The sequence below is a fragment of the Elephantulus edwardii genome, unplaced genomic scaffold, assembly GCF_000299155.1.
Source record: "Elephantulus edwardii isolate Elephantulus edwardi_28Jun2011 unplaced genomic scaffold, EleEdw1.0 scaffold00418, whole genome shotgun sequence".
Lineage (NCBI taxonomy): Eukaryota > Metazoa > Chordata > Mammalia > Macroscelidea > Macroscelididae > Elephantulus > Elephantulus edwardii.
The window spans coordinates 473,527-482,217 of record NW_006400168.1 but is presented as its reverse complement, the minus strand read 5'-3'; the positions used below and the strand labels follow the sequence as shown (position 1 = coordinate 482,217).

The 8,691-nt window shown below is 41.8% G+C and overlaps 2 pseudogenes; both read right to left on the bottom strand.

Moving 5' to 3' along the window:
- Positions 1-2,787: 2,787 nt before the first annotated feature.
- Positions 2,788-6,685, bottom strand: LOC102858762 (annotated as a pseudogene).
- On the bottom strand, positions 3,785-5,300 carry LOC102847996 (annotated as a pseudogene).
- Positions 6,686-8,691: the final 2,006 nt, after the last annotated feature.

Below are 8,691 nucleotides of genomic sequence, written 5' to 3'. Positions count from 1 at the left end.
TATGGATGAAGTCACAGGCGATTTTCAGCCAGTGCCGGTAGTCATTCTTTCATTAAGAGTGACATGTTGAAGCTGTGCTACCAACAAAGGCAGGTGGGGAATCTCCTGCCATGCAATTTACCCACTGGAGGGTCAGGTCTGGACTGGTTCTGACTGAATGGTACGAGCAACAAGAGTAACTGTAATTGTGGAGTTGTCTATTTATTAAAATCTGTTTGAGTTTAGTTATGTGTCTTGAGATTCTTTGGTGACAGTTATTGTTCAGTTGACCTTTTAATCAATCATGTAATGATCTTTTTTTTTTCTTATGCTTGGTTTTGCCTTAAGATCTATTTTATAAAAAAATCAATACTGCCACTCCTGCTCTTTTTGGGTTGCTATTAGCTTGATATATTTTTCCAGCCTTTGAGTTTTAGTCTGTCTTTTCTAATGAGTCATGTTTTCTTGTCCATTCTGATAATCTTCTTCTCTTGACTGATATATTTAATCCATTTTCATTCAATGTGATTATTTATAGGTATGGTTATACTGCTCTCATTTTGCTATGTTCTTTTTTTGTGATGTTACTGATTTCTTTGTTCCGCTTGCTTTTTTTATGCTGAGTTCATTCTGTTTATGGCTTTTCTCATAATTTCCTTCATTGTTGTTTACTAAGTCTATGATTTTCCTCTTTTTTATTTTGATAACAAGGTTCAGTCATCTACTTGAAGGTCACTTTATATTAGTATTTTATTCCCAAGCCTGAAACAGTTCACTTTATCCTGAAATCACTTTAACTTCCTCTCTGTTTATAAGTTCTATGTTGTTGTTGAGCCACTTGTGACTCATAGGGACCCTGTGTACAACTGCTGTGAACTCTGTTCTATCCTGAGCCAACGTCATTGTCTCTGACACACCTTCCCCCATTACCCCAGTCACTGAATCAATCCATCTTATCAAGGGTCTTCCTCTTGTGTTGTCCTTCCCCCATTCCAAGCATGATGTCCCTCTTCCAAGGATTGATCCCTCCTGGCAACATGCCAAATGTATGTGAGACAGAGCTTCAAAATCTTTGCCTCCAAGGAGCAGCCTGGCTTCACCCTCTCTTGGCTGAACCTGTTTGTCCTCTTAGCAGTCCAGAGTATATTCAGTAATCTTCTCCAACACCAAAAGTCAAAGGCATTGATTCTTCTTTTGTTATCCTTAGTCATTGTCTAGCTATCTGATGCATAGCAAGTAATTGCGAAGAGCATGACCTGGATCAGGCGCACCTTAGTCTCCAGACTGACATCATTGTTCTTCAGTACTCTGGAGGGGTCTCTGACATCAGATTTTCCCAATACAACTTGTCTTTTGATTTTCTGGCTGCTGGTACCAAAATTGTTGATAATGGAGCCAAGCAAGCTGAATCTGTTAACAATTTTAATCTCTTAACTGTCTTTCATGATGCTGCCAATCGGCCCAGTGGTGAGAATCTTTGTTTTCTTGATGTTGAGCTTCAATCCATATTGAAGGCTCAGTCCTTAACCTTCTGCAGCAAATGCCTCAGATCCTCCTCAGTTTCAGCAGGCAAGGCTGTGTCATCAGCATAATGCAGGTTGATGAGTCTTCCTCCAATCCTGATATTATATTCCTCCTCATAAAGCCTAACCTCCCCAGTGATCTGTTCTGCATATAGAGTGAAAAGGTATAGAGATTGGATGTATCCCTGATGCACACTTTTTCTGATTTTGAACCATGCAGTGTTTCCTTGCTCTGTTCTAATGACTGCCTCCTGATCCAAGTATAGGTTTCTCATAAGCACTACACGATTTATTTCCTTTTTTTTTGTTTTAGTTGCCCCCAGTTAATGACTTAGACTTCTGGTCTCCTATTTTTAGTCTTGAAAGTCTATTTTACTTTGTGTATTTTTATGTCATGTCTTCACAACTACTTGCTATGCATCAGAAACCTGGACAATGACTAAAGATGAAAGAAGGATTGATTCCTTTGAGTTGTGGTACTGGAGAAGAGTCTTGAACATTCTATAAAATATGGAGTATGTCCATCTTGGTGAGGGTGAAACCAGGCTACTCCTTGGAGGCAAAGATTCTGAGGCTTTGTCTGACATATATTGGGCATGTTGCCAGAAGAGACCAGTCCTTGGAAAGGGAAATCATCATGCTTGAAAGGGTGGAGGGACAGCATGAGAGAGGAAGAACCTGGATGAGATATATTGACTCAAAAACTAGGGTAATGGGTGTAGGTGTTTCAGGGACAATGAAATTGGCTTAAGACAGAGCAGGGTTCAGGGTTGTAAATTGTGTAGCTATGAGTCGAAAGCAACTCAGTGGCACGTAACAACAACAACAACATTTTTATATCTGGATCAGTGCGTAAATGATTTTGTTGGGTATGTTAACTTTGGATTGTTGCCTATTGTTGGTTCTCTCTGAAGAATTTCACTATTATTTCTCTGTCTTTAGTTTTGGAAAGATGGCCTGGTTTTCGTAAGTTCCCTTAGTTTCCATTTATCTGCAAATATCCCAACTTCGTTGTCATATTTAAGGGAAAATTTGCCAGATATAGAATTCTTGGCTGCCTTTTTTTTTCTTTTATAGTTTTTTTGGGTGGTTTTTTTTTTTCACTAAAGAGGATATTTTATTCTAGTTCCTAAACCAAACTTGAGTTATGTTGGGTTCAAATCAAAGAAAAAAGGTCAGTTAGGATTCATAAATTAATAGTTCCAATCTAGTGGAAACTGAAATCAATGTATATATTTTAAGTATTCACCTGTTGCACGTGACGTTTTTTAAAGTCTTTCAGAGTCTATAAGGCTAAACCTTTTGCTCCCTTTGCTGGCTTGGATTTGTTTTTTCCTGTGCCTTTTTCTCTCTGTTTTCAGTCTTTTTCTCTGCCTTTGGTTTATTAAAATTGGGTATTGTCCATGCTGGTCTAGAAGGTTCTTTTTGTTTTTCTTAATATCAGACTCCATTTTCTTTTCTTTTTTTTAAGGAAAAGAATTTGTTTTATTTCATTCCTTTCTATCTCCAAGCTGGCAAATTTGCACTATTTTATCTATTATTGGGCTGCCAGCACTAGCTTGTGTATACACTCAAAACATCATATTATTGCACAAGAAGCCAGTGAAGGCATATGGTACAATGATAAAAAATAAGGGGAGGGAATCTCTTAAGCCAAGAGAGGGGGAAAAAAACCCAAAAACAAAAAATCCAGAGCATGAAACACACAAAATCAACAGTACACTTTGTCTCCTTAAAGAATGTGTGAATGAAGGGTTCTACATTAAGCTGCCCTGATCTTCTCTCTGCATCTGTGAGTACTGCAGAGCATGGTTTGGTTGGAATTTGCATTTTATGTGGATGGTCAGGCAGCCCCATGGCTTCATGTACTTTCTCCTTACTTTTGGTTCTTTGTCATTGCTTCAGAGTGTAGCATCATAGGTCTATGAACCTGCACAGACTATTTAACCACAATTTCTATAAACAGTGAAAGGAAAGGGGAATAATCAAGTTTTGTCATATTTTTATTTTTTACTTTAAAAAAATAATTGACTCTTTTAATCTTTCTGCTTTCTCATTTGTAGGATGTGAACCTTAGAATCGATGGCATCAACAAAGACACCATTGACACCCGAAGTGAAATGCTTCTCACACTTTTAAAAAATAAATTTCTGAACAAGTCTGTTTTCATTCACAAGTTTACCTCCGTCTTAAAATATGAGAGAAAGAAAGAAAACAAAAAACAGTCTTTTTTTCTCTTTGTCTCTAAAGAGGAGGAGGAATCCTTTCCCTCCAAACCATCATCACATGACTGTCTCCACACCCATCAGCTTTGGTGTAAGGATTCGCGGTGTCACACCATTGTTAAGGTCTTACTCGAACTCTAGCAACTGCCCCATGAAATTAAGGTTTGGGGAAATAATTGGTCGTTTGCCTTTGACAAACTTATAAGCATCAGTCATGGTCATCCGAGTGTGCTTCATCAGGTAAGCGATGACGATGGTGGCAGAGCGGAACACCCCGGCCTGGCAGTGGATGAGGAGTCCCTTTCCACACTGGTGTGTTTCCTCGATGACGATGGTGGCAGAGCGGAACACCCCGGCCTGGCAGTGGATGAGGAGTCCCTTTCCACACTGGTGTGTTTCCTCAATGAACTCAAAAGCCTCTTCAAAGTACTGCCTGAGTTTCTGCTTGTTGCTGTCGGTGGCAGGCAGCCTCTTATAGTTGAACAGGCCTTTCTCGTAGTGGTAAAGGGGAAGGTGAGTGGTGACATTGATGACATAGCCGCTGCATCGTGTCCAGGTCCTGAGCATTCTGCTTGTTGCCAAGGAACAGAAAGGGCAGGATGGGGGTCAGCTCTGGGTTCTCGATGTCAGGGGTGGTGGGGATGGACTGAGGTAGAATGCCTGAGGCAGTAGATGCAACACCCCCAATCTCTGCACTCTCTTGGAGCTGGAGGGAGTTGTCACAGAGGTTTTCATGGTTCTGCTTAAAACTGCTAAGTCCGCCTTTCAACACCAGAGGTTCTTTGCCTTCTCTCTTCAGCTACTCGAGGACTATGTGGAGTGGCTGGGAGGGCATCACTCGGCTGGGCTCATTGGTATTCTCATCATAAACTATAATTTCTTTGGAAAAGATCCTCTTGAAAGAGTCTTTGCCTTCCCTACAGGAAATCAAGTCTAGGTCAGTGATCTTGCCCTGCTGCAGCCTGCGCCGTCTGATCTTGTCGGCACAGTTGATGTGGACAGCTCCCTGCGTATGACTCTTGTTGTGCTCCATGAAAGGCCTGCAGTCAATGCTCACGGGACCCTGGCTCGGCAGATGGCTCTTGCTGCACTTGTTCATCTTCTTCGCCAAGTTGTTGGGGTAGATGATCTTGATGCTGGCCAGCTGCTTGGGGGTCCCTGACACAGGGCTGCCCACCCCTCCTAATGGACTCATAGGGCCTGTGTTCTCATTGTTGTTGGCCATCTGGTAAGCAGGGCAGGCAGTCGAGGTTCCAATGGCCGTGGTGGCAGTCCCGGCAGCGATGGCTTGGGCTGGGGTCTGATTGTCCTTGTCATAGGTTGCCACAGTGCAGCAGCTGGCACTGCTGCATCCACAATTCAGGGAGCAGGCAGAGCCGCTGGATGAGGGCATATACGTCAGTTTCACAGCTTTGAGGGTCACAACAGTGGTAGCGATGACAGGAGGGCGGCCGTCACTGCCTGGGACAGCAAAGCCCAGGTAGCTTGAGTCTAGACAAAGGTTGAGATCCTGAGGTCGGATGGGCCTAGACAGTGCCACCACTACCCTGTCGTCTAAAGGAGATGGAGGCATGAGGAGGCTGAAAACTGGCAATTCAAGAAGAACTCAAAACAGTCTGGCTCTTTTCCGCTGAATGGGATCCTGCAGAGCTTGCTCACCTGGGGACAAGCCATGCTGGCATTTTCTTTTTCTTTCGTGCTCTGCATGGATTGTCAAAAGTGCCTAAGTAACTTTCTAAAGGCAGGAGGAAATGAGGACAACCGCCGTTGCTAGTGTGCAGCTGGCTTGCTCTTGCAGCTCCCGGGGACTTGACCGAGTCCCAGCCCGTCTGGAGAGACTGGACGTTGTGGTGAGGGGCGCCATCTTTCCTTCGAACCGCACATTTGACTCCTGATCGGCCGAGCGGAGGCCCCATTCCCTGGGGACACCCGCCGGGCCACGCGCAGAGGGACGCGCCGGCTGGCCCCCAGGTGTCGCTGCCCCTCAGGCTGCTCCACTGCTGCCCGGTATCCCATTTTCTTTTCCTTCCTTCCTTCCTTCCTTCCTTCCTTCCTTCCTTCCTTCCTTCCTTCCTTCCTTCCTTCCTTCCTTCCTTCCTTCCTTCCTTCCTTTTTTTTTGTGTGCATGTACCGTCAAATTGGATCTGACTGGTACAGGAGGAGATTGTCTCTCCTTCTCCAGCAGAGCATCTGGTGGATTCAAACCGCATACCTCTGGGATTGCAGTGCAGCTTCTTGCCACAAGGCCACCAGAGCTCCCTCAGGCTCCATTTTCATGTCATCTTTTTCATCATTTATATCACATTGCATTTTCTCTTGATAATGTTTGGGTATCACAACAGTTACAATCTCTTGAACATTACTCATTGAAACATCACCTTCTACTTTGAGAATATTAGCCAGCTGAACTCCTTTGGTGCATTTCCTCCCCTCTTGTTGCTATGAGTCATCTACAACTTGACTTGACAGCACTTAACAACAACAACAACAACAAAAAACACATAGAGAGAGCTTCATTGGCCTAGTGGACAGAAAGCAATGCTACCAAGCCAAAGTTGGGTGATTTTAATCTGCGGCCCTCAGGCCTGGTTTTGGTTTTGGTCAAACATTCTTCTAAGTGGTATAGCTCTGGTCTGTCCATTTGCTGTACAGAAGTAACTCATGGTTGCTGTGACGCTAAACACTGTGACACTGATGTGTCAAATGTGATAAGGTTACCCTGAGTGGACAGTGTTTGGTGGAGCTCCCTGATTAAAACAAGCTTGGGAGCAGGAGCGGCATCCAGTTTTGAAAGAGCTTGCCTCCAGAAACTCTATGAACTTGGAGAAAACAGAAGTTATACAAGTGTTCAGGTCTTTCATTCCTAGGGTCACTATTAGTTGTCTACAACTTGATGGCACTTAACAACTTTTCAGCATGCATCTTCCTTTTCCACTTACTTTGTAAGCTTTTAGCCATGTTTTAGCTAAGAAAATGAACACACTTACGTGCAGCCAAAAAAAGAAAAAATCAAGCTCTTTTTTTTTAATTTTCCCTCCTCCCTTGCTGTGTACTGTTGCATTGAGATCCAACTTGGCACAGGAGAGAAGGATCCAGCTGGCACAGGAAGAGATCGCCCCTCCTTCTCCAGTGGAGCATCTGGTGGATTTGAACCATGCGCCTTCAGGATTAAAAACGCAACTTCTTGCCACTAGGCGACCAGGGCTCCCTGGAGCCCTCTTTTACAGTTTTATATATGTCATCTCATTGTTTTCTTACTTGTATGGTTTCTCCTGAGAATTTAGAGCTTAGTCGGTTTTTTGGTTTTTTTGTTTGTTTGTTTTTTAATAGCACCACCAGTCTGTGTTGGTGGTTACAGAGAGAAGGGGAATATGATAGCTCATACTTTCAAATGGCATTCTGTCCTAGTCTTGAGCTGCGAACTCGGAAAGCTAGAGCTTACTCTTACTGGTTCTGTTTTGTAGTAAATGTTTTTCTTGGACTGCTTTCACTATTATATCTCTATCTTTAATTTTGGAAATGTTTACTATGTGCTGGTGTTCTTGTTTAGGGGTCTACTCTATTTGGAGTTCATCCAACCTCTTTAACACATATATTCTCATTTTTCGTAATATTTGGGAAGTTTTCTTTCAGCAAATCTTCAACAATTTCCTTGATGCCCTGCGTGTGTGTGTGTGTGTGTGTGTGTGTGTGTGTGTGTCTTCTTGGTAGGGAATCTCAATCACACGAAAGCTGTTCCTCTTGTGCTGCCCAACATGGTTCTAATGGTTATTTCATTTCACTTCCTTCTTTTTTCTGATTGCTCCTCTTAACAGCTTAGCATTGCAGGATTTGCCCTCCATCTCAGGAATTCTGTCTTCCACTTCATCCATTCTCTCTTTTGTCCTTCCAGTGTGTTATCTATTTCTGAAATTTCAGTCTTACTATTCTGAATTTTAATTTGCTTTGTATGGCTTTTAAGTTTCCATTTATCTTACTGATTTGGTCTTGTATTATTTGAGTGTTTTTAATTCTTCTATGTTTTCTTGACCATTTTCTCAATCTATCAAATTGAATTCTTCATCAGGAAATGATATTTCTTCTTCTGAAAGATTTTCTGGTTCTATATTTTGGACATTTTTTTTGGTACCATCTTGTCCTGGGGTTTGAAGGGTTTGTTTTATTGGTTTTTCTTTGTTTTTAGTGGTTTAAAGTTATCTCTTGTCTGTGTACAAATTTTAAAATTTATTTTATTTTGTTGTTGAGAATAAGCACAGAAAAACAGAGCAATTCAAACAGTGTTTCTGCACATACAATTTAATGACACTGATCATATTCTTTGAGTTAGAAAATCATTCTAACCCTCTTCCCTAAGTTGTTCCTGCCTCAGATAAACTTATAAGTTATCTTTTGAGTGTCTGCGGCAGATTTGATTGCATATAGGTTCAAAGATTATATGAGAAATACTTTGAGGGCTTAATCTGTTACTATTTTGTTTTGATATATCTGATAGAGCCATGTGAGTGTATTGTCCAGCTTCCTTGTTTAATGGTCCCTATTGTTTCACCTCCTGTCTTCTGGTGGCTATGGTAGAAGATGGAGGTATGTGTGTAGTTCTCTGTTCTCTATCGTAGCACAACTGAGGCCAGATGAGCTGAGGGTGTTGGTTGTCGTCTTTTGTTGACCAAGTGAAGCAGGAGCTAGTCTTTACTCCTGAAGCTGCTGGAGGTGAGACTGGATATTGTTGCTGCCTGTAATTAGGTGGCCATGGGAAAAGGTAAACAAAACAAAAAAAACAAAACCAAGATTGGATGATAAGTTAAAAAAAAGAAAAACCCAATAAATGATTATTTTTAAAAAAGTGAACTGGGAGAGGGAGAATGGAGGGGGAGAGAGTAAAATGTGCAACATTGAATGAATGGAAAGATAACTTTTCTGTAAACTTGTTAAAATCACAATTTAAATTAAAATAAAAATATTTAAAT